Source organism: Anser anser (genome assembly GCF_964211835.1).
Source record: "Anser anser genome assembly, chromosome: 7".
Lineage (NCBI taxonomy): Eukaryota > Metazoa > Chordata > Aves > Anseriformes > Anatidae > Anser > Anser anser.
Window position 1 is genome coordinate 40,631,854 of NC_139727.1, and position 25,212 is coordinate 40,657,065.

Consider the following 25,212-nt stretch of genomic DNA (forward strand, 5'->3'; position numbering starts at 1 on the left):
ATATAGCAGTTCTGCAGCTATGACATGGTACATCAGTAGAGTTTGTCATTATTAAGACAGTACTGCTTTGTCACTGCCAGCGAGAGACACTAGGCTGCTCATCTACAGCTAAGAATTTGGGTTATTAAAAGCCAACACAAAACTTCAGAAATGTGCTTGCTCCATAACTTTGACAATAAGGGCGTAAAGCACTTCCCAACACGCTCCTCGGCTGGGAAGCCCAGACGTGTGCTTTCTTCCTCGCTGTGCACTCGGGGCATGTCACCACGCTGCAATGCTCTCCAGCGGGAGGGAAGAGCACCCCGGGGGGAGCCTGGGTTCGAGCAGCGGCGTTGGACTCCATGCAGCAGAACAGCAGGGGGACTGGGAGCAAAGCCCACATCTCCCTTTTAAATTACTGCGTGTGCACACCTCGTACAGGGGATGCAGTAGTGCCGAGATACACATGTATGTAAGCTTTGGTGCCAATTTCCTAGAGGATACGATTATAATGTCAGCTGTAGCTTAGCGTCTTAAAATTTAAAATTATTTTAAACTCAAGGTATTTGGGGAATAATCTATCACATCGGAAAATGTATCCATCTAGTTAGAAGCAATTTAGGAACCAGAATTTATATTTTAGATTAAATACCTTAATTTCACAGTGCTAGCGTTAAGAAAAGGCTTCTTACATTTTCCTGGGGAAATTTATTATTCAGCCTGTATGTATCCATAATGTTTTCAGAAGTTGTGATGTGTTCATTACACATTGCTTCTGTGGGGGTTGTAGTGCTTGAGGAACACAGCTATGCCTCTGAAACATCAAATATGTCATTCATTTTTTTTCCCAGAGTGATTTAAAATATATATTCGATCCTTGAGTCCACAAAGCAGGGATCGGCAGCTCATCCTAACCGAGGGCCTTGGGCTAAATCTCACTCAGAAAATGGCTGGACCTGGACTGTATCCCTCACTCCTGGCTCCTTGTAGAGGCTCGATATTGATGTCAGTTGAACATCAGGCCCAGAAGAGGTTCTCCTGTGCGCTCTGCAAGGAGCTGTAAGTAAATTTTAAGAGGTAACTGACAGGTAAATTTGGCAATTCGCTTTGCTCCTGTGTATTTTAATCACTTCATTTGTAAAATGGGAATAATGTGTGTAGCATCACGGCACATCAATGGATTGAAATGGTTTTATGAGACCTAAATATGAGCATGCTTGCTCTCTATTTAGAAAAAATGCTTTGATTTGGGCTAGGTTAAGTTTTTATTATTATTGAATTCTTATGTTTCAGAATGCTCAGCTGAGTTTTTTTATTAAACTCATCTGTCAGAATAGAAATACTTTCTGGAGTACACTGGATTGTAAAGGACGTATTCGATGAATGTGCACATATTATGTCCATAAATGTTTGTTAGAAAAATTATTCCCAACTGATATGACAAAGATATGAAAAATTAGATCACAAATCTCATTAACGATAGAGACACTGAAAGAGAAATGAAGCCAATTACTGTTGATATTACTTGTCAGAAGAATGTCATGGTTCTCTTCGTGATGCCAGTCACATATCCCTCAGCCGAAATAACTCCACAAATGACTACTTTTCTCTCATCAATAGCAAGCCTCAGTGGCAAACGGAGGAAATTCCTGCTTTTGTTTACGTGCATCCCGTTACCTCAGCTTACCCGAGAGGCGCTGTGTTAACGCGATGGAAGGGACGGGTGGCAGCAGGACCAGGACTCATTGACCCCCGAGACCCCTCTGCTCTTACCTTCTGCGTGCACTTAAGTGGAATTAAATATCAGTCTGCGCTGTTACCATGACAACTCTGCTTTTCGTGAAGAAAGTAGTATATGGTTAGTGATTCAAGCACTCTGTAAATGCGGCTATTACGCATCATTCACTTTGTCACTGGGAAAAGTGAAAAAGCCAAACAACTACTTTTAAGCCTGGGTGTAAAAGGAACTTTTCCACCTGGGAACCGAAATAGAAAGCTGGTGGAAACAGTTAAAACGATCAGACTTTGCATTTTATTTATACAAGCGGTTCCATATGAGACTATATATGTGTACCCACGCAAGTCACACATACAAGTGTACAGGCACATAACTGCGTAGGATTACTTTATAAATTATGAGCACATCCCTTTACCAGGTGAATTAAAGCCCGTTCCCAGGGGGAGTGGAGCAAACCGACCCGATGAGCGTTGTTTTCCAGCAGAACCCCCTGTGCAGAGCAGCTCAGTGCCTCCCCACACAATTAGGTGGTGTGGAGACACCCCATTTCCTTCCCGTGCTGGCCCTGCCGGACCGTGCAGCTGCAGCAGTAGGTGCAAACGGCCTCCCTGCAGCCACAGCCTCATTTCTAGGGGTGCCTCATTTCCCTCTCCGGTCACCTCAGAACCACTGCCTTGCTTATTCACCTCATTTCTTCCCTAAAAGATACCTGCGGTACCTGCCAGCCTCGGGCACACGGCACCCCGCCCAGCACCGAAGGGACACTGTCCCCCGGTGTGCCATTAAGTTGTCGACTCCTGGCAAAAGGAGGCCAGGGGATACTAAAGCTTCATTTGTTGATAACTTCAATGTTATAATCTGGCTTTTAGCGGTGATAAGGGTGAAATCATGCTCTTTGATTTATTCACATAATTTTAGAAGCTGTCTGCAAACAGATCATTATTTTCTAAAGTTTATTTATTATCCAATTTAACTTCTCTGAGCAGTTCACATTAAAAGTGAGTGCTGCACTATTTTTCTTCCTTGATATCAAAGGTGAACAAGGCTGTTTCTAGCACATGCTGCTCCTAGACTCAACACCCACCGAAATGGTTAAGTTCAACATTTCATTTTTGTAAATGCTCTCTCAAATTATTTTGGCTTTCTTCAAATTTTCTTTCCACTGGCCTGATTTGCCGGAATATCTAAAAGCACTTATACAAGCATAAATGAAACCCAACACATTGATGGATATTAACCTGTTGGATGTTATCTAATGAGCCCATATGTGGCGTGTGGCATTCATTCACTATGACAGAAGGTCGACATGGAAATGCTAATATACGTCTCCGTTATTTAATGCAGACACAGCATAACTGATTATTTTATGCAGCAAAATCAAGTCTTTAATGCCTGCAAAATTGAATACGATGCTATAGAAACTGCTTTTCAAAAGTAGACTAAAATCTAGCTTTTCTATATACATATTAAAAATACATGCGATTCTATAAACAGCTTGAAATATCATTCTAAATCTAGGAGAATAAAAAAAAAAAAAAAAGTTCATAACGACTCTGGCATGGTGATGGCTGATGCAGGACTTCCCCACGGTGTTGCGGCCCCCCTGGCCAGAGGTGTGCACGGGCAGTGCTGGGCACAGGGAGGCTTTGTAGGACTGCAGGGGGACGGAGAAGTGCTGTGGCTGGGCGAGGGGCAGGTGTCCACACGGACGCAGGGCTCACACTTCTGGGGCTCTGTGCCCGCAGGGGGAGATACTGCCCTGTGCGTGGTGGGGCCGCAGGGGTCCACCTCTGTCCTTAGCTTCTCCAAAAAGTACCTCTCAAACTGGGGTTTTGCTTCTCTGTGGGTGCACTAAAAATATTTCAATGTATGCATTTAGATTTTTAACCACATTGGTTTGATGATTGCATTTTTTTTTTTCATTTTTGTTTCTTTCCCATCATGGGAGCTTAAACGAGATTTGCCACAAAGTGGTGGCATGCAGTTAACCCCCTTCCTGCTATGCCCATGTACCCCAGCTCAGTTCCTGCATTCATAGGGGGAAAAAAAAGACATCTCACCACATCTCTGGAAGCTGAAATGGAAATGCACATTTCTTTAACTGAGGTACCAAAATAGATATTAATGCAAGTGTTACAGTTCAAATATTTTTATAACAGCTTTCAGTTGGTTGTTCTCCTTATTCATTTTACAGCAGCCTGGATGGAAATAGAGAGGGAAATGAATGATAACCTTGTAGAGCAGCTGTGGAGTAGGTGGGGTACCAGTCCACGGACAGCATTTGGTTTAGGTCCTCCACATGGAATTAGGGTCATTACTGTGATTTACTAAGGAACATATGTGCAAGTATACACCGAAACTACAGAAAATATAATTTTAAAAGCTTATTCAGCAGTGGATTTCAGAATACAGATGTCGGATATAATATACTTGCACCAAATTGGATTCTGGGTGAATAAAGGAGCTGATCTGAAATTCAGCTGTGGAGTCCTGCTCGGTGTTCAGTTAGAAATACGCAGCCTTTTTCTTTTGCTTTTGCAACTTATTCAATAAATATTTTGGCATGCCTGTCTGTTATGCTGCCTTAATCTTTGCTTCTGCTGAACAGAAATTAGCATTTGTAATTTATTCACCAAGGGAAACAAAAACGGCTCCACACCGATGTGAAATTTAATGCCCAACAGATAACCGGGATGCTGAGTCAGCACAAAGTACATTTGACAAATAAACTCGTTGCCTGCATGTAATTTAATAGAGTCTATGGCAAAGAGTGAGGGGGAAAGATGAAAGTCTTTTGTCTGTGCTGCACTAAAAAGCTGCAAGGTGTCGGCTGCTCAGTGCCGTAGTGCGGTGGGCACCCAGCCCCGGGGCCAGGAGGGCGCGGGGGCCCTGCTGGGACCCTTCGGTGTCAAGGGCTGTGGTTTGCTGCTGCCCCAGCTGGGCAACGTCGTGTGCCAGAGAAGCTCTGGCCAGCAGCGTTTGCTTCACCACAATCCCCTCTTCACGTAGCAATTCCCTGCCTCTCAGCTTCTGCAGCTCTGCTCCGGATTTAACCCAGTTTGGCTCCTGTTCTCTGCCTCAGTGACGAGGATGTTTGCAGTAACGTAGGTGCCCTGACGGCTGCTCTCGGGAGACCCTGTTCTCCCCCTGCCCAGCTCCTTGGACATGTAATTATGGGCTGTAATTTGAACATCGTCTCCGTGGTGCTGGGAGCTGTGCCTGGTGCCTGCAGGCAGCCAGCACCCACCGGTGCTAAGGGCACCTGGCGGCCCAGCATGGGCACACAGCACCTTGCACAGGGCCAAATAAGCAGGAAGACTTTAGGCATTTTTTTTTCTCTTTTACTGAGATAACTAATGCACATTAAGCTAAAGAGATGCTGCCATTGCTCATCTGGACAGGAGCAACCCCCATGAAGCAGCAGAAGGGTTTCTGTTCTCCAGCACGTAAGGAACACATTCTTCCCTCTATAATTTTTGAAGTACATACACCAATTTTGCTGGGGGAAAAATAAAACAAACAAACAAAGAAAGAAACAAACAAAAAAAGTGCATCTTGAAGCACATACCTAGTACAGAACAAAAACAGTAAATGGCCCAATGCTTAAAAATGTCAGCATTACAACAGAAAAAGGGGGGAGGTACAGCTGGCACCGCTCCCTTCCCCTGCCCACCTGCCCTGTGCCCGCAGCCGCTGCTGGAGCCGTGCCTGCCCCGAGCAGCTCGGTGCACCGCAGGAGCTGTGGACGTGGCTGGGTCCCACCAGGGTGGAAGCAGCCTTATCTCCACCAGAGTGAATGCAATTTCCCTGATCCTGTGTGAGTGTTAATAGCCGGACAATTTTACTGTCTTATATGAGCACCTATAGTAAGGCCATTGCTGGCTTAGCTGCCTTGGAGGGGGACGATCCTGCCCTGACTGATACAGCTGTGCCATTGAAGCAACCCCTTTTTTTCATTAGAAAACATCATAAGATTCCCATTTTGTTTTCTAAATAGCAGATAGACCAGTTTCTCAAACAGTTATCTTGCTGAGAAACAAAAAAAGGACAGCCTCTAATTAGCTTAATTTTTTCCTCAATCCCACCCCATGCAGGTTTAAAGAAATTACCCCTAAAAAAAACAACCAAAATACCCACTCAACAGATTTCAATGACTGAACAGCAGTTTCACTCGTTCGCTCTTCATTTTCACACTTGGGATGAGTTATATATCTTTTTATTAGCTGGCGATCTGAAGCTGCTTGGCGGCCTCCCAGCCCAGCCTACCGAGCACGCCTGGCATGGGCACGGGCTGGGGCCGGCACCAGGGATGGATCCTGGGAGGCACCCAAGGGTGCCCGGCTCCCTCCCAGCTCCTGCCGTGCCCCTCGGCCCCTCTCGCTGCCTGAAAGGCGGATTTTTGACAGTGGGTTGCTGTCTGGTGCGGCCTTTTTGCACCCATTTCTTCTTCGAGTCGCCATTGATCATATTCTGTATCGCTATGGTGCAGTCCACAAGACAGGCCGAGTATGACAATTACGCTTGTTCTGAGAAGCAGTCACAAAGAACGTGGTTTATGAGTGGTAACATCATTGATTTTTGCTTTTTCACTGAGATAATGGGCACTTTGCATAGAGAATTTATAACCAGAAACATCCTTCCATATTGGCACATGAAAGGGGCACGACTTTTATTGCAGCAGTATTTTATTGATTTTGTAATACGCCATTCAGTTCGATGAGCAATGGGTCTAATTTGGCCATACCTGGAACAAGAAGCGTTCCCACAACCATATACTCATGATTCAGCTTCCCAGAACCATTCACAGGCTTGATTGTGTGTGACTTTCAGACCAGGTTTATGCCCATCTGATTTTGTTAACACAACAAATATATTAAAAACAAAAAATATACATTAAATATATATAATAATATATGTAATATTAAATATATAATATATATAATATTATATATATAAGCAAAAATATATTTAAAAGTGCAGAATGTGACATATTTAAATGTATCTATTTAAATGTAATCTGTTTGTTGGAGAAGGGAAGCAGGAGGGCCACTCAGAGTTTGAAGGCACAGTTTATTTTGGTGATAACACACATAAGGGCTTGGATCACGGCTGGGGAGGGAGCCACCTTGCACCCCAAGAGCCTCACCAGGCTCTGCTATGTAGTTTCCCATTGTGCAAAACTTTACCGAAATCTGGCAGGTGAAGTTTGAGCTGAGAGAGGGCAGGACTTCAGCCAGGGTCCTAACACGAGGAAGGGTGGAAATACAGGAGGCTGTATTTACACATTATCTGCATAGTCGCCGGTGTGCTAGCTCTGGAATTTTAGCTGAGAATTTGGTAAAGAATGGTTTGTTCTTCTTCAAGTTCCTGAGACATGCATCTGCATACACCTGTCGGCAGCAGAGTTGCACGAGAGGAAATACTCTGTTAGAAAGAAAAAAAAAAAAGGCTCCAAAATATTCAACTATTATTCTGCATAAGAAAATTAAGGAAAGAAAACCTACTGTAGATGTACTGTGTGATGGGGCGTGTGTGTATGAAAATGAGTGGTTACTCCTTCCAGTATGAATTACTTCATTTTTTTACTTTCTTTTCAGTTTGTTATAACCATAACCTTATTTAAATGTAGCTTTTCTTTCCAGTGTGACTGCAATAATTTCATAGAGAACATATTTTAATAGCTTGACTATATGCTCAGGATTTCTGTTTACTTCTGTAATTGCTTCTTAATTATTTTCCAATTGCTGAGACAACAGTTTTCACAGTTTATTAAAAAGCATTTTTGAAAGCTTTACCCTAAGGCATTGTCAACATTTTATTAAGATCACTAACAGCCAGCACAAATGAATAATTGTCAGTGCTGGTACCGTATATCAAGCAGATAAAAACTGTTTGAGGGTTATGTAGGAATTAGACTAAAGTTTAACGTCGGACCGGAGAGGTTTCCATGCAGGAGGAGCCCCCACAGCTCCGGTGCTGCCACCACTGGGGCTGCAGGGAAGCTCCCCGTCCTCCCCCATTGTTCCTGAGCACAGGCAGCTGTGTGAGGCCATTGGCATCACGAATTTAACGCCCGTGAGAGCAGCAGGGTGACAACGTGACATGCGGGTGTTCTTCCTGCCTGCTGCAGGCTCTTGCGGTGAGCCGAGCCCCGCGCCCGGAGTGCTGGGGGAGGTCATATTTTTTTACAGGATTAACTGTAAACCAGTTAGCATTTCTCTTCCTGCTGTAACATCACTAAGGGAGATAACATCACTGTGTTGGAAAGCAGAATTATATTCTCAAAACTTTTCTAAAAATATAGAACTACTATTTTTGCCATTTTTCCCCCAGCTCTTATTTATTTTAGAGAAAAATTGGTTTGATCCACGTAGCTATAACAAGCTGGAGCACTCTGAATCCCGTATCATTAAAAACCCAGAACATTTAGTGTATGGAAGGTATCAATTTAAATTGTATTTCCATGCATAGTCCTGATTCAACATCCTTTCAAAGTGGTAGTTTAAGAGACATTAGTAGAGCTCGCATGACCTTATTCCCACCTATATAATGTTTCAAATCAAGCCCTGTATAATTAAGAATCCATAATCAGCGCTTCAACAGCAGCCTGGTCTCCGAGCTATGTGCAGGTGCCTTTCCAGCAGATGATGTTTGCAAAATATCGAACAAGCGGGAGCTGCCAGAACCGCTCAGCCCCTGCTGGCCACGTTGCCTGTCCCGCGGGTGCCTCGTCCCCTTCATCCCCCCGATGCGCTCGGCTCGCCTGTGCCGGCTGAGGTGCAGCTGCTGAGTCCTGCTGCCGCGCCCCTGTGGCACAGAAGTCATTTCTTGGGAGGAACTGAAAAAACGTGAGCCCCGCACGAGTCCCCTGGGCTCACGTAGAGCAGGTGCTAACAGCTCCTTCCTTGCCAGGGCCGCTGGAGCCAGCGGGGCACCTTCTGCAAAACCCAGGAGAGGGTTTCACCATTTCCGCCGGGGACTCCTAGGGACCCGTAGTTGAGGCACGTGGTCTTCTCCGGTGATCATCGTTCTCTATGATATTCTGATGTACAGACACGCGAAACAATGCCGATTTCAGTGCCTGCACTAGATATGAATTGCCAGAACACAGCTTTCTGCAAACAGTTTTAAACTGAAAGACAAAAGAGGTTGTCCTTATTCAGGGAGCCCCCAACTTCGAGCCTACAAACAACTAATACAATGCTTTCATGTAGTCCCTCGGAGGACAGAAATCTGGACAACCCGTCAGTTCGTACTTCTCCTTCTAAAACCTAAACATTTGAAATAATTGCTAGAAATTAGTTGGCAATTTTGTGCAAAAGATTCATTCTGTTTTGTCAGATCAGGAACTTCACAGGAAAAAGAACATTTTTCCAAATCTCCCAACATAAAAAAAAAAAAATTGGAAATTACAAAATTCATTTCTACCATTAAATATTTCTTTCAAAAAGGATAAGGGAAATGAGGACTGAAATGGAAATGAAGAGGATGTGACATTTTAATTCATTATCCTTTCCAAGCTCCTAATTTCTCCTCCACTGCTCAATGCAGCCAGTGCTGGGCTGTTGAAAAAGCCCCCCTGCCCCCGGTGCTGTTGGGTTCTGTGCCCCTTGTGGCGCTGTGCGGCTCGTTCTCACTTATAAACCCCCTTCACGTTTTCTTCGGCACCGGGAGATTTCTGCCTGTAGAGGCAAAGGCTAGAAAAGGAAAAACTCATCTGAACTGAACTGGGGGCTGAAACACCATCAAGGTAAAAGCCTCAGGTTGCTCTCCCTCGCTTCTCATAACAGTGACATTTTTTTCAAGTAAGATTTATTAGAAACAGCAACTGCACATTTATACAGATGGGAAATAAATGTTTTGCTTATATTCTCTTCCTATGCTCTTCTCATAAACTAAATCATATAAATGATTCCTCGTTTACCTTTATCGACTATGAGAAGCGTATTGCCTGGATATAAAACTCTTATTTTAATACTTTGATTAGAAAATACTAAGAGAAGGAGAGATGCCTTGAAGGCATTATTAGCTTTTGTGAACTAGAAGTTTGCCTCATTAATGCGGAGGCAGAGAGGTGTCCCTACCTCTGAGTGGGATGCACAGGGCTTTGTTATTAGGTAGCGGGTAATAAACCTGGAGCACGATGTGCTGAAGCAGATGAGCAAGGAAATCTGATTTGCTTCTTAAATGCGGTAGTTGTGTTAACTTTAAAAAGTGTGGTAAGCATTCAGAAAGCAAATTTTGTGGTCTCAATGATACGTTGATATACATGCAAGTGAATGGAGCTTTAATACAGAATATCATACCAAGTATTTATGGTGCCATGACAAGGATCACATATAATTTATTAACGAATATGTAAATTAGCCGGCCTGGAGATAAAAGGAGGGATTTACTAGTGGTTTGTCAGAGTTGTCCCTGGAGATGATGCTTTTCTACTTGTTTTTCACCACCTTTATCCCTTGGTGCTGAGAAAGGAAATGTTTGAATGCTTCCTCATTGTGCTAACCTTGTGTAGAAATGGATCTAATAATGATATAAAGATGTTTTTCTTTATTTCTCTTGTACAACTGCAATCAACATATCACTATTTAAATAAATGAAGCTGAAAGAAATGCAAAGTGGACCGAAAACAGCCACAAGTGAAAATTTTGCAAGTGCAGCTCCTGGCTGTGATGAACCTCCTGGGTTGTTGGCCAGGAGGGGAAAAACTCTTCCAGGCCCATTGCATTAAATGAAAGCACGATTATTGATAAGAGATCATTTTAACAGATAGAACAGCTTCCAAAAAGTTGTCATAAAGATCTGCCTTATTATGCTTTATTTATACGCAAAACATTTAATTTTGCTTTATTATGTTTTGTGAATATTATACAGATATAAATATGCATTTACATCACAGAATCACTGAAAACTGCAAAATCACATTTTTGTGATTTTAAATTCAACACAACTCACTCCATGAAACATGAACTTTTGATGTTTAGATGAAGCATTCTTAAAATTTCAGCATTCTTTGTCCAGGTCAGATTAAAATGTTTGGCACTTGCCTGGTCTCAGTAATTAAGAGACTTTTTTCTCTGAATAATTTATTATTTAAGCAAATTACATGATCATATTATATGTAAGTGCACGGTAATAATAATTCACATGCTGTAATATTATATATATTACTATGCATACGGGCAGTGTCAGGTTCAGGCACCTTTCCCAGCTTCTGCACACACGACATGCGTAGCACTGAGTTCAGAATTTCAGCCCAAGACACCTTTTAGCCTGAACTTTTCTTTGCGCAGCTGTACTTACTGACTAACAAGGCATGCCTTGGCAGCATTATTTACTTGAACAGTCTCACTAAACTGCCCTGCAGAATTGTAATTCATTATTGATTTAAGTGAAGTATGTGTATAATTACAGCATTCTTTTCTGAGGTCAGCTGAAAGTACAAAAACTATACACAGAGCCCAGGATTTTCAAAGCAACCCAATATTTCTGAAATTAAAAAAAAAAAAAAAAAAAAAAGACAGCAAGAGGTGGCTCGTGCACTGCTGACAGACCCACACCAGTTCCCCAGGGTACACTTCCCAGTCACTTCCATTAGCGATCCCAGCACAGACACAACGCCTTCAGAAGAATATTGCAGGCTAATCCCCTACAGGAAATGCAGGGCTGTGCATCGGCACGCGGCGATGTGCCTGCCGTTCAGTGTTTTGTACTGATATTTCCATGAATACATTATTTGAGCTTATTCTGTAATAATTAAATGCTGAAAGGTTTTCTTTTGAGATAGCAGGGAATATCTGTGTCTACTCTGAACACCACTAACAGCAAGGGTCCTGCAGGCCTACCTGGAAGAAATAAATGTGGTTTGGCTTCACTAATTCATGCAGACACTGTAGGAAGAACTATACTTATTAGAGAAACCTGAGCTATTTACTAAAACAAAATGGGATCGTTATCATGCACTTTCAATCCCTGTGACGGGCCACGCTTTACGAGGTCACTCAAAGTGTGAGCAATGGTCCTGCCTTCAAGACATACTTGAGGGTCCAGGCTGCCTTCCCAGCCTCTTGACAAACAGCAAATAATTACACAGAGAGACTTTTAAGAGCAGAGATGGGGATTTAAGACGAAGGGAACTGTCAGAAGAAGAAGGGATCAGGAAGATCCCCAAAGACCGAACCCAGCAGTGCAGCGAGAGATCAGCTGGGGAACAGGGATGTACGTGAAGCCTGCAAAAAAGATGAAGAGAAACAAGCAAAGGGAAAGGACTACAGGAACGGTACTGCAGAAACCATCTGTTTTCACCACCAGCCACCACGCTGCTGCTGCAAGCAGCACAGTCATCAGTGTCTGACTCTAATAAAGCATCTCCTCGTTACTGAGTAAAAGCAGAACACGGGCGCATTTAGAGTCATGCAGACTGCGCTTTGTATGTGCGATGCTTCGTCAGTCCCTCAGTCATGACTTTGCATGCAATGGTCGTGTTTCTTTGCTTTTCCTTTTTCTTTGCACTAGGATAACGACAGTCATTTCTCCTGCTGCCCTGCGGTGCAGCTCCTGCACAGCTGAGCTGTTGCCTTGTTTATACAGCAGCAGTATCTGCAAAGAGCTGATACATGGCATTGGAAGTGAAAGTGTTCTCAGGGTATCAGAATCCTCGGAAGCGACGAATGCCTTATTTACCCAAGAAGCACTCTATGAAGGAACAGGGATTGCACACAGGAATTCACTTTTGACACGGATATTAGTTAAAGGTTGCCCCACGAAACATTAACTATTTGCTAGGGCTGCAGGACTGCAGCAAGAGAACAGAGAACTCTGAACAATAATTGATAACTCCATGCTGAAATCAATACTATTAAACTATACTGATATAGACGTTTCTTTGATCTATAAAGCACAATTAAAAATTGACCTTCACACAAGTCTTAAGTGTCAGTATCATTGTGAGAGTCATGGCTGTCAACACCTGAATTGAAAACTGCAAATATGAGAGCAAAAGTACCCCCTGCTAAAGTGCTCAGGAGCTCATTTGCAAAGTCTGTTTTCTATTAGACAAAACAACACATGGTGTATTAGATCACACATCTCTCCCTATCTCCAAGAAGGCTTTTATCAAAGAAAGGCGTGCTCAGGATGGGCAGACCCATCTGTGGTGCATAGATAAATGACTACAATCCACTCAAACACAGCACGCTAGCCCTTGCTGCTGATCATGTTATTTCCCCTTCTCTCCAGCATCATGAATCTCGGTCACTCTGTCTCTGCTATGCTGAAATGGAGCAAAGCAAATGGCTATTTGGCCAGGAAACAGCGTGGTGAAACGGCAAAGTTGTGCTGGTATCTATTTCAGTTCCTAGCATGGAGGCTTTGGTGTAACAGGATGCACAGTGTCAGTGAGAGGCTCTTCATCTAACTTATCCACCCATTACATGTGTATAAATGACCCTAAGAGTATTATGAAATGAAATCTCATAGAACAATTTCAGTACCAAATAATAACATAAAGTTTACATTAGTCAAAAAGCAATATTCACCCATGAAAACGAAGCCTCAAATATGACAACGATGTGCATTTAGGGGGTTTTGTATTCCACCCCAAAAGCCTGGCCAATCAAAGTAACACCATGCCCTGGCTGCCATAGTGTGGCCAGCACATTTTCCAGGAGAAATGTTCTTGAAGAACGTAATAGAAAGCATTATTGTAGCATTTGTAATCATCTTTTTTGTTGTTGTTAGAATTTTTACAGCTGTTGTCAAAGCTGAATTTCCAGCCACAGTGACCACAGCGGGGGGGGGAGTTTGAACAGAAAGTGCATCTTGTTTTCCTTGTGGAAAACATTTCCCTCACAATGCACTGTAAAAATTGTTGGGTTTGGGGGTTATTTTCTTACTGGCATGCCAATGTCTTTAAAGCTAATGGAGGTGTCTGTTACTTGGAAGCCAGCTCTCCTCCTTTAGGCGCATGTTATGCTCTGCTCTGGATCCACGGGTGCCAGGAACGTCAGGGCTGAAGGTGATGCGAGGCCAGGGGAGAGGAAAGGACACGGATGAAGCTCAGTGTATCATTTAGCCCCAGCACCTTGTTCAGCTGCAGTTCACGTTGCCTCTTGTTGGTAACAGCTCATCTTTCAAACACAACGGAAGGGTCACAATGAGACAAGTTTGGAGCCTGTCAGACTGCTGGAAATGCCGGTGTTAATTAAATAACGATGGAACAAACGGCAGGGGCTGCTTGTCAGAACTGCAACGCCGGGAAGACATCCGCGATGCAGATGAATCCACAGCGAGTTTTCCCCACCAGCAGATCGTGGCCAGGCTGTCTCCAAGCTCTTCCCAAGGCAGGGAATTAGTTTTCAAGCTTTGAGCTGGAGATAAGGAATTGACTTCAGAGTCAAGTGCAAGATGTGGCCCTCAGAAATATGATTTCTGCTCAAATTCAGATCTGATGAGGACCAAATACTCTTTACTTAAATGAATACCAGTTGATTTAAAAGAGTATTATTTGATTTGCTTAAAGATGACAGAAAAGAACAGTAATAAGACATGTCAAAGTGCCATGAGCTGTATGATATGTTATAACCCCACACTGCTTTTGTGGGAACAAATTTTATGACAACCCCCAGAAATTTGATTGTATCTCTCTATTTTTTGTGTTTTACAATATATCATCATTTCATGTCATCTTAGAAGACACAGACAATCATTTATTAGAATTAAGCACACAGTAATAAAATCATTTCCTATTACTCTATGTTATGAAAACAGCATGTTCAGCATTTGGTTTCGATGATGTGACTGCTTCTTAGTATCTCAACAAAACAGAAGAACTGATGCATTTTGCTCCAGGCTTTCCTATTTTTTATGTACTTAGTATTAAATATATCCTTTTATTGTTATTTTTGTGTGTGTTGTTTTTTTTAATAGAATATTTTAATTCCATGCCAAGGTGTACCAGCTGATTAATTCTCATGACAGTTCTGTAAAGCAAAGGGGTGAGAATGTAGCTTACTATGTAGCTACTACCTTGAATGACTTCCTCTCTCTTAGGGAACTGATTTAAACTAAAAAGATACTCTCACACAGATACACAGCCACACATATGGGTAAAACATATTCAATCAAAATTTCTTTATTAATCAGTGCTTTATGTCAAACACTAGCTAAGATATCGTGGAACAAAACTGCAAAGGTTTGCAGAATGGAAAGGTCTGCTGTGTTTTATGAGTAATTACATTGTTAGGGAAAAATGTTTCAAACAAAGCAAAGGTGAAAGTGTCTTAAAGAATAAAAGTATGACCAGTTTGAAAAACAAACAAGAGGAAACCAAGTGATGTTATATTTCAGATCGCACACGGACCCTGCCCCCTGCAGCTCGCGCACCCATCCGGATGGGGAAGAGCCGAGGCTGAGCGCGGGCGCAGCGCAGGAGGGTGAGAGCTGGCTGCGGTGTGCTCCCCGTCCTCAGCCCTGCGGGGAGCCGAGCGGGGCTCCCGGGACAGCCGGCATGGGGGGCCCGGCGTCAGCGCTTCAGGGAGGGACCCTCTGCTGCGGTCACCTGTCCATAAGCTCCTGTCAGCAGCAGAAACAGTCTTATAAACCACACACAATTTTCACTGTGTTCTAACAGAAAAAAAATCTAAACTATCTAATCCTCATCTGGGGTTTCTTTAGCTATAACAAACATTGTGTCTTTTCTCTCTCATTAATCCATTTTTTTGGGTGACTGACAAATTCGGATTTTCATAGCTGATATCTTCTTTGACAAAGCATCACAAATGCCCAGCATCAAGATGTAGCAATTAACTTTATCAGCTGTCAAGACCAAACCATCCCATCTGCTTGTATTAGCATGTTCTCTCTGTTCCTCAGCTTACCTGTAGGAAACCAGCAGCATGTCCCAGTGTCTGAGCCTCCCCTGCCAGTTCTGGCAGACATTATCAGGCCTCAGAAGGACTTTTGGGAAAGTTAATAAATGGGGTGGCTCCGCGCAGCAGGAGAGAGCAAGGAAGGGTCGCACCAAATTGCTGCTGCAGGAACTTAGGGTGGACTAGATGATAACCAGAGAAAAAAATGGAAGCACAGCATTATCTCTAGCAACCATTTGCAGTATGGGCTGACTCATTAAATGGGATGATTAAAGACAGCCACCTACATAGTTAATTACTGTCAGCAATTAAACCTGGAGGAACATTGTAATAGATACCCAAAGAAAACTGAGCTGAGAAATAGCCTCACCTGGGCAATATTTCTTCTCTTGCCTTGTCAGATCCCACTGTGTCCCCCATGACCTTTGGAAGTCTGCATTCCTTTTCTAGGATATTTTCATCCTCCTGTGTAGGAAAATTGCAGGTTATAAACCCAGGGAGGCAATATTTCCTCTGTCCTATCTACCCTGACCTACCTGAAGCCAAAGGGCCACCTGCCCACGTCTCTGGGTGGTGGGAGGGATGGGACCCAGCACCCACCCTGCCGGGCAGCCCCAAACCTTCAATGCCAGGCAGGGGACCGTGATCACCCGGACCCTATCCCACAGGAGAGAGAAACCAGGCGGCCACAAAGAAACCTTTGTACAGATGGTGACAAGACAGAAGATCACATAGCTGTGAGATGAAATGCATCAACCACACAGCTTAAAAGTATTTGAATTTACTCATGTATGCGAGGAGAACAACAAATGTGCTCTTGCTTGCTCAGGAGTAAGGAGGGAAACAAAATACTTCCAATATTTTCAATATTCATTTTAATATTATCTGTTGTCCATAATAGCTTGTAAAATACAAAGAGAGCTCAGCTGGACTTAAATGAACTGGTTTATGAATCTGCATTTTAGAGTACAGCTTATGAAAAATTAAAATTACAGCAGTGATCTTTTTCTGATTAGAAACTAGAATTTCATCATAATCAGTGGTTGACCAATGTTCTCAGCTGACTCGTCTTCAAAAATGCCTCAGATTGTATTTTCTAGAGTCGTTTCACCATCCTTGAGGTTCCCTGGAGAAAGGCAGAGCAAAGGCAGCTTGCAAGGCAGCTCTGGCTCAGGAGGAAGAGCTCCAGCTTACTTCCCCACCCTAAATCAGCACCCAGCTCATCTTCTTGTAATGTCTTCTTGTAACGATTCTCCCACCAACACCCCCATGCCAGACCCCTCATGCCATCTGGAAATAACATAATTAACAGGGAGCATTTGCAGTAGCTTGCCAAACCTAAACATTTCCATAAAAAACAGCAGCACATATATTTTAACACATCAGAATAAGGTAAAAGTATGGTTAAAAAAAAGTAAGGTAAAAAAAATGCTTCACCCTTTGTCTGGTGAATCGCAGGCACATCACCTTGCAGAGGTCACTGCTCTCGCTGCTCCCTGCCGAGCACCATTCAGCACAGGGGGCGGTGGCTGCTCGCCATCCATCCAGCACAGGTATTAAGTGCTTCTCCACGCAGCTGGTGACACAGGGGCAAAGAATTGCTTTTCAGTATTTGCAGAAGAAAATTGTGGTCACCTAGGATACAAAAAATGCCTTTATATTGTTACTCTGGAATTTATAGTACTTCTGGCACTGTACGTTGACATCTACTGATGGCTCTTGACAGCACAGGAAAATAGTTTGAATTTTTTTCCAGAACTCCTAATATACACAAATTCCTACCTATTTGCTACCACCGAGTCCAAAAGGTTCAAGTATTCTGGTCAGAACTCATTACGGAAACTTTCCATACTGAAGCTCAGATGCAAACTCTTTATGGCTTAAATAGGCTTAAATCATTGATTTCAGTGGAGCTTGCTAGGCTTAGCTTCTCAAAAACATTTTGTTAAGCACAGGAGGTTCCAGCTGAATATGAGGGGGCACTTCTTTACTGGGAGGGTGACAGAGCACTGGGACAGGCTGCCCAGAGCGGTTGTGCAGTCTCCTTCGGAGATATTCAAACCCCCCCCCCCCCCCCCGGTGCCATCCTGTGCAAAGTGCTCCAGGTGATCCTGCTCGGCAGGGGAGTTGGACCAGATGATCTTTGAAGGTCCCTTCCCACCTTGGCTATTCTGTGATATGGCAATGCAGAACACGTGGAACCTGTAAAACAGACATTAAAACCAAAGCACGACGTGATCTGTGTAAGCTTGCTGTAGGACTGTGAGTTGGAGTCCCCATGCTCGGTTACCCCCGGCCACGTGGTGTCAGAGCTCCTAGCATCCTCTTAGAAATGCTCAGCTTGATTTGTCCTTTGTGATTATGATATGGGAACCACGCTAAACAAAAATCCATCTGCTCTGCTTTTCGAATCTGTGTCAGAATAAGAACTTCTTTGCCCCATGTCAGCATACCTGGGCTAGAGGTATAGCAGGAGGCACCACCGGGGGGATTTCAGCTGGTGATGGTTTTTAATCTCTGAGAATATGGCCAACTCTTACTTGGCCCTGTTCTTTGGCCTGCTACAGAGATGTTGAAAGCAGAAGGCTGCAAATGCTAAGTCTCCCAAGAATAAAAAATTTTACTACTAGAAATCTTTAATTTCCCAATAGAAAATAAAGGATGTAAATGGGATTTTATATGAAGGAACCTTAATAAGTTTAAGAATTATTATTTTATATGCATGTTCTGATCCCATTTTATGATCCCTGAACTACTCTTACAGTCACATTCACCAGGACAGACCATGTTGCTCATGCAGAAGTCCACTGAGACCCCAGAAGACCAATTGGATGGATCTGAGCACATGCAGCCTCTGTATTTGCTTTTGATCATGACTCCTCTGTTTTGTGGAGGAGCTTTTTAATAAAAAAATCTGTATATGTTTTTACTCCTAATTCTGAATTAATAAAAACAAGCATGTTTCACCACAAAACAAAAGTGAAAAATTCAAAAGAGGACAAAAAAGAGTCAAAAGTTGCAAAATGGTGAATTCCAAATACACATAGGGAAAAACCTCTCCTTACAGTGACAGAAATAAATACTGGAGGAGGTTACCCAGAAGGGTTGGGCAAACAGCATTTTTGGAGATTTTCAAAGGCCAGTTTGACAGGGTCCTGAAAAACACGATATCCTTGAAGTCAGCCCTCTGAGCAGAGGATTACACCAGGTGATCTGCACCTTCAGAGGCTGCCTGAGGCAGGCTGGGCTGCCAGAGCCAAAATATGACAGGCAGGTTCTCTTCAGAGCTCTGACTTATTTTAGGGGGAATCTGGCCAAAATCTAAGAGCCTACCCCCCAAAATGCTTTGTTTTTGTCAAACTGTCAGGATTTGATAAAAAGCAGCTCCAGCAGCTTGCTTTCTCTCTTTTTCCCCCCTCTTATCCGTTAGAATTACATTTTATTAGTGTGGTGGTTAAATGAGTTTTCGGGTTATTTAGGGACTTGGATATGGGAGTAAAAAATGTATTTTACTTGTTTAGAGATTGCAGAAGACAGACTTATAGGAAGAGGTGATATATTGCTGAGCTGCCAAGGAGTCCCACAGAGGAAGCACTTGCAGATTCTGGAGCCCTAAATCCCCCATCACATCGACTGCTTTGGAAACGTGACTCAGCCCAGCACACTGCCCTCGCCATTTAAAAGCCACAGCTGAAGCCTTGGCTTTTAAAATAGGAAAAAGTGATATTAAACAGTTACTTATCCAGATTCTCATTGTGTTATATCTAGACTTACCACAGCGGTTATCAGTGTGTTGGGAGATATTGGGTGTTATCTGACACTTGTTTAGTTTCTAGGAGTTTTTATCGAAGTGTTTATTCCCAGTATATTTTGAGCAGGATCACTTGCTCTGGCACATACTCTTGGCTCCTCCAGGAAGCTGTTTTCTTCTTAACTCTTTCTAGAGATCGATTTTTGTACTTAGAGAGACACTGAGATATAAAACATTTTCTATTGGTATCTTGCCATTATCTTTAATATAAAATAGAAAAAAATGAACTTTAAGAGAAAAAAGATATTGGTCCAGAAAAATAATATTGTTTTCTTTCATAATTTTTTCATCTGTATTTCATGACCTACTTTCTAATCCTTTTTAGAAGTACAGAGATATACCATAACATGCCTTTATCTTTAAAAAAAAGAGGATTGTGTCAACACCAAGAGAGATTTCAGAGTCATGCAAGAAACCAACCAAAAGGTTGGTGCTGGAGGCCTCGCAGCTTGGATTCCACGGCATTACTGGACTTCCCAACGGCAAAAAGCGACAGAAGAACAGGCACCAACTGCCTCAGAGGACATCCTGCAGGAAGAACGTGGATTTTGATGCACCGTCCAGCTGGACTAATTAACCCAATTGTGAGGAGCAAATTTCTCGGGGGAAAAGAGGGAAGTCCCCGAGTCCTGGTTTGGCTGTCCCATGAGGTTTCCCATTGCCCAGCCCAGGAAACCTCTCCTCCAGCAAGAGGATGGCCATCCATAAATCACAAGCACAACTGCTGATTGCCTCTTGGAATGAGCTATGTGGAAGTAAAGTTAAGATTTAGACAGGTGAAAACTGGAAATCAAGTCAAATTAGGTCTGTGTACAAGGTGATATGCAGAAAGGGATACAGATATGTATGTATAGAACTTCTATGCTTCCCATCTTCTCATTTTCTATTTCTCCTGAATAGCAAAATATTTTTCTTCAGACTAGCAGCCATTTCTGCGCATTAGAAATCACCATACATCCCATGCCTATAATGCCACGAGCTCCGAGAGATGTGGAATGAGATACAACAAACAGGCAAACTCCAACTCACACGGGGGCAGAACGCACACTTGAGCATCGCTGGGACACAAAGGCATTTCTTTGCTTACTTTCCAAACAATTTCTGCAAAATAAAAGTGATACAAGCCACAGGACATAAAAGCCACGAACGCCTAATGAAACGAGGGACATGATCAATGAACACAATCTGATGTCAGCCTTTTACATCTCCCAGCTTCGATGTAAGCTGTTTTTTTAAACGAGAGAGAAAGCAAGCCGGTTACAACTCTCCATTAAGGTCTGGCATCACTACTCGGTGAAGGAAGAAAAATGACACTATTTTATACAGCCAGCATGCTTAAACCCCTTATTAGTAGTGTGGATAAAACTGAAATATGGTCCTTCAAGTGGATGGAAGGTAAACCGTTAGGAATAGCCCTGAAAGCAATAGCTGCGGCAGTGCTGGGGAGATGCTGGGGGCACCAGCACCTCCCCACCGAGGAGGCACGCATCCTGCTCTTGCCTCCCCCAGCAGCAGCAGTGCCTGACCCAGCAGCAGGTGGGGTAAAAAGGCTCAGGGTGCTCCCTGCCAACACACAGGGATGTCGTACCCCAAGGAGTCCGCAGCCCCCAGCTGCCCCATGGGGGTGCCCAGAGCCAGGGCCAACAGAGGCACATCTAGGAAAAAAAATAACTTATCTCCCACTTAGATTTTACTTGGTGGGAAAGCTGCAGTGCTGGAAAGTTTTGGAAAAATATCTCTAGGTAATGCATTTTTACCTGCCAACTTTGTTGTACTGTCCTAGTAATAAACTGAGATTATAGAAGCTTCCAGTCTTTTCAGCATGTTTTCCACTGTGATGCCATTTCAAATGTGTGTAAATATATAATAAATATATATACATGCATATATATATACATACATATGAGAAGTCTGGCCCCATTTCACAGTTGCTCTGATGCCTGACGCCAGGTTTTATTCCCTTTAATACTTCAAGCAATCAGCCAAGGAGGTACTTGTGTGCACAGATAACACAAAATTGCCAGGCCAAAAATAAATTATCATATTTATCATATCTGCAATATTACTCTCTTTAAGGAATTGCCTCATCTAGCTAGAAAACTGCTTTAAACATATGACACTAATAGAGAGTGGATTTTGGTTTACTTCAAAATACATTATTGATAATTACAGGCTTTATATTTCAGCTTGATCTCCTCTGACCAGGGATGAACTTGTTATGAAAGAAAACAGGAGCTATAACTTCCATCGCACTGTGCTAGCAGAACAGCACCCAAAATGTCATCTTTTGGGTGGAATGTGATTTGAATTACAACATAAACCAGTGAGTCACAGCACCACAGTGCAAGGAGCAGCTGCAGTTAAAATGAATTATCCTTGGCCATTGGAGATGCCGACTGACAGATGAAAGCATGAGCTAGGATAAAGTTGCAGTTATAATAAGAGAAAATGAAAATAACATAATTTACCAAGGGAAGAATCAGATGGACAATATGCAAACGGCACTGCAACCTTTTACATCCTGTCTGCAGGCATATCAGTTACACCTTCCAAAATTTAATTTCCCCCATGCTCTTTATGGGCAAACAAGCAGCATTACAGCCACTTTAAGAAAACCAAATGCTGAAAACATGGAAGCTTTGTGTAGCTGCCAGCTCGTCTGCTTTCTCTCCATCAGCCTAACGAGACCTCCAGCGCATCTAGAGGTCCTTAGACCCCTGAAGCAGCAGAGGAGGAGTTGCCCCACGTGCCATTTCCCCAGGGAGCACCGACCCCAGCCCAGAAGGCAGCAGCTTGGTGCTGGGGGCCCAAGCACGGTGCCCAGGGGACGCACAGCACTACCACCAGAGTGCTGCTGGCACAGGCAGACCCAGCGCAGGCTTCTCAGCCCCTGGCTGCGGGACATGCTCCAGGAGCCTGAGCTCCCACAGCTCGAGGTGAGAGCAGGTGCTCAAACAGCAGCTGGGCGCATCCCTCGGTTCTGGGTCCGGCCCTGAGGGCCAGGGCACACTTTGCATCTAAACGGGCAAACACAGATTAACACCCCCGGCTCATGAGGTGAAGAGAACAAAGCTGGGACAGAGCCTACGGAGGCTGTTTTGTTTTTTCCCCAACCATCACGTACCCAGGTGAGGCACCCCTGCTAAGGGGGCAGCTCTAGGCACAGCTGTGTGCAGGCAGCCAGGAGCCCAGCCTGGCCTCGGGCACTGCCAGGGATGGGGCACCCACAGCTCCCGGGGCAGCCTGGGCCCCGATGATACTCAGAATCTCAGTCTACTCTGAGTAAAGATTTTTTTTCTAACATCTAATCTAAACCTACCTTCTTTTAGTTTAAAGTCATAACCCCTTGACCGATCGCCACACTCCCTGAGTCTCTCCCCAGCTTTCCTGTAGGGACTCCTTTAGGTACTGGGAGACAAGTTTATTACATTACAACGTTGGTAAGTACCAAAACTGTATGATATATATATAATATTATATGTATAATATATAGTATTATGTATATATATAATAAAAAAAAACTCTCCATCCTGCCAGGGGACTTACAAATAACAGCTAATGAAGATGAAGCTACTTAAGGAGCAAGATTTTTTTTTTCTCTGACTAATATGCTCTACCTTCAAACCAAACATTTTTTATGTTTGCATGTATGCTTTTACGCACACACCTTTAAATACAAACAAAGATTAAATCTATAAACAAGTTTGCTGTGCTGAGCACAGCCAGAGACAAACTGAAGCACGAGTGAATAATTTATCTGTGTCTTCTTCTTAAACTCTTCCCTCTGCCCCACCAACTGCACTGACAGCAAACTTCTTGCCAAACGCCACGTGAACCTACCCATAACGCTCCCTGAACGCAAAGCCACCCTCTAAGTGCAAACACTGCACCTGGCTGTGCTCGTACTTGCGAGCAAGACAGCTGCTGGAGCAGCCAGCACCTACCTCCGTGCGTGCAGCACCACACGGATCCCTCTGTCCTGCTCCTTAGCCTACCTGCATCAACTTGGTCGCTAGCTAAGAAGCCACAGTGCTGCCCGACATCCAGCATCAAGCCAGCAGCCCCCACAGAGCAGTTGCTTTATACAAGGCTGGAGGCTGGGCGCGTGGGAAGGTGCTGATACCATTAGCGGTGTTAGTTGGATGACGAACAGGTGATGGGGAGAATGCAAAGCACCTGCTCTGCACCCACCCAGCACAAGGAGAACATCCCTTGAGCCACAGGAACAGGCCTCCGGGACGTGCTGATGCTGAAGGGAGAGGGGTGAACCCGATGGCAGGACCTGCTTGTGGCCAGCACCTGCCCATAGCTCCCGGCTCAGCCGCAGCGAGGTGCAGGGCAGCAGGGACTGGTACCGGCTGGATCAATGAAGATTAGGCAAAGGCGTTTATCAGAAATAAAGGGGATTCATTAGGCTAAAGCACATAATTTATGCAAAGTAATGTGAATTGCATAGTTAATTTAGGTAATTACCTAAACAACTAGGTAATTTATGTTCCACGGCAAACTTACTAAACTCCCACCCTTATGGATTTACTATTGTTATCCTTTGTTAAATGACAGTGAACATCCTCATAAAAACTGGTGCAGAGCACTTTATGTGCTTTATGAATTTTATGCATTTTCACATGAAAAATTTAGCTCTCGGGCAGAAATTGTAAGCAATGCACTGGTATTCTACTGGGTCGCATTATTTTTGAGATAGGATTTATGGGACTGGCTGTAGCAGAGTACAGCTACCAGGATACAAGCATATTCACTGTAAGAAAAAAAAAAAAAAATCGTCATTTTCTGCAATGCACACAGCTTTCTGGTTGTGTCCTTTCACCTAAGGCTGGCTGCTCAAAAGATGGGAGCTCGGTCAAGGGTGATGTCCCAGGCTGCTTGGCCATGGGCAGAGCCAACAGTGGGCGCCTCTTCCTCTGCCCCCTGCCACTTCTGGATGATGTCCTTTGGCAAGATGCGCTGGGCTACACGACTTGGGCTTTCCTCCAAAGCGATCCTGACTGAGTGTTTATAGGAGACCTTTGGGATCCAGTAGCTGGGAAATCATTCCACAAAACCTGTTGGCAATGAAATGCTGTCTGACAGGTACAGACCGTCATCAGTAGTGGAAGAGGTTGTTTTATTTGAATTACGCTTACAAGAAGACGTTATAAAATAAAAGGCATCTTAGCCTATCAGACCGTCCCCACCCCTCAGCGGTGTGAGCACCGAACACGTACGCTGTTAGCTGCTAGGAGGGAAGAAGCCAGCCCCCAGACCGCCACGGTCCCTCAGGTACCGAATCAGTCCCAGGTCAGTAGAAGTGCATCGGAGGCCCGCAGCGCTCCATGTGCTTCACCCACACGCTGTCTGGCCAGCACCGACCATAGCCAACATTCAGGGATTTTACTGCTGTAGTAAATGTGTAGTGCCACTGCTGTGGAGGTGTAATGGCGTAGTAGATCATAAAAATACCGTTGCTTGGCTGACAACAACAGATGTGGCCGATTGTAACAAGTATTTTTGGCACCCCAGCGCTGCGCAGAAGCCCAAGGATGGCAAGGGGAGCGTGCGTGGGGCCCTGTGCCCGCGCCCCTGCCTGTCCCCGCGCCTTCCCCCACTGCTGGCAGCGAGCACAGGCTCATCGGCGGCTGTGGGATGGGGTTATGAATTAGCACTGGTGGGCTATTTAATTAGAACTTGAAGGTTTTACTGAATGAGACCTGTCAAAACTATCTTCCCATGAACACTTCTGATTTTTGCTGCGGCTGAAGTGTTTCGGTGTCTGTCAAACCATCCCCGCCTGACAAAACAAAAGCCAAAAACAC

At 43.9% G+C, this 25,212-nt stretch overlaps 1 long non-coding RNA gene across 4 annotated transcripts; it reads right to left on the reverse strand.

The window, feature by feature from the left end:
- Window positions 1-14,828: 14,828 nt before the first annotated feature.
- Window positions 14,829-23,492, reverse strand: LOC310902135. 4 transcript variants are annotated; one of them, XR_014586510.1, is made up of 5 exons: window positions 23,344-23,492; window positions 17,056-17,223; window positions 15,959-16,053; window positions 15,598-15,770; window positions 14,829-15,292 (listed from the first exon to the last, which is right to left on the reverse strand). It is a non-coding gene; the product is annotated as an uncharacterized lncRNA (long non-coding RNA). The 4 variants fall into 4 exon arrangements; XR_014586512.1 differs by having other exon boundaries at window positions 17,026-17,223; XR_014586509.1 differs by lacking the exon at window positions 15,598-15,770.
- Window positions 23,493-25,212: the final 1,720 nt, after the last annotated feature.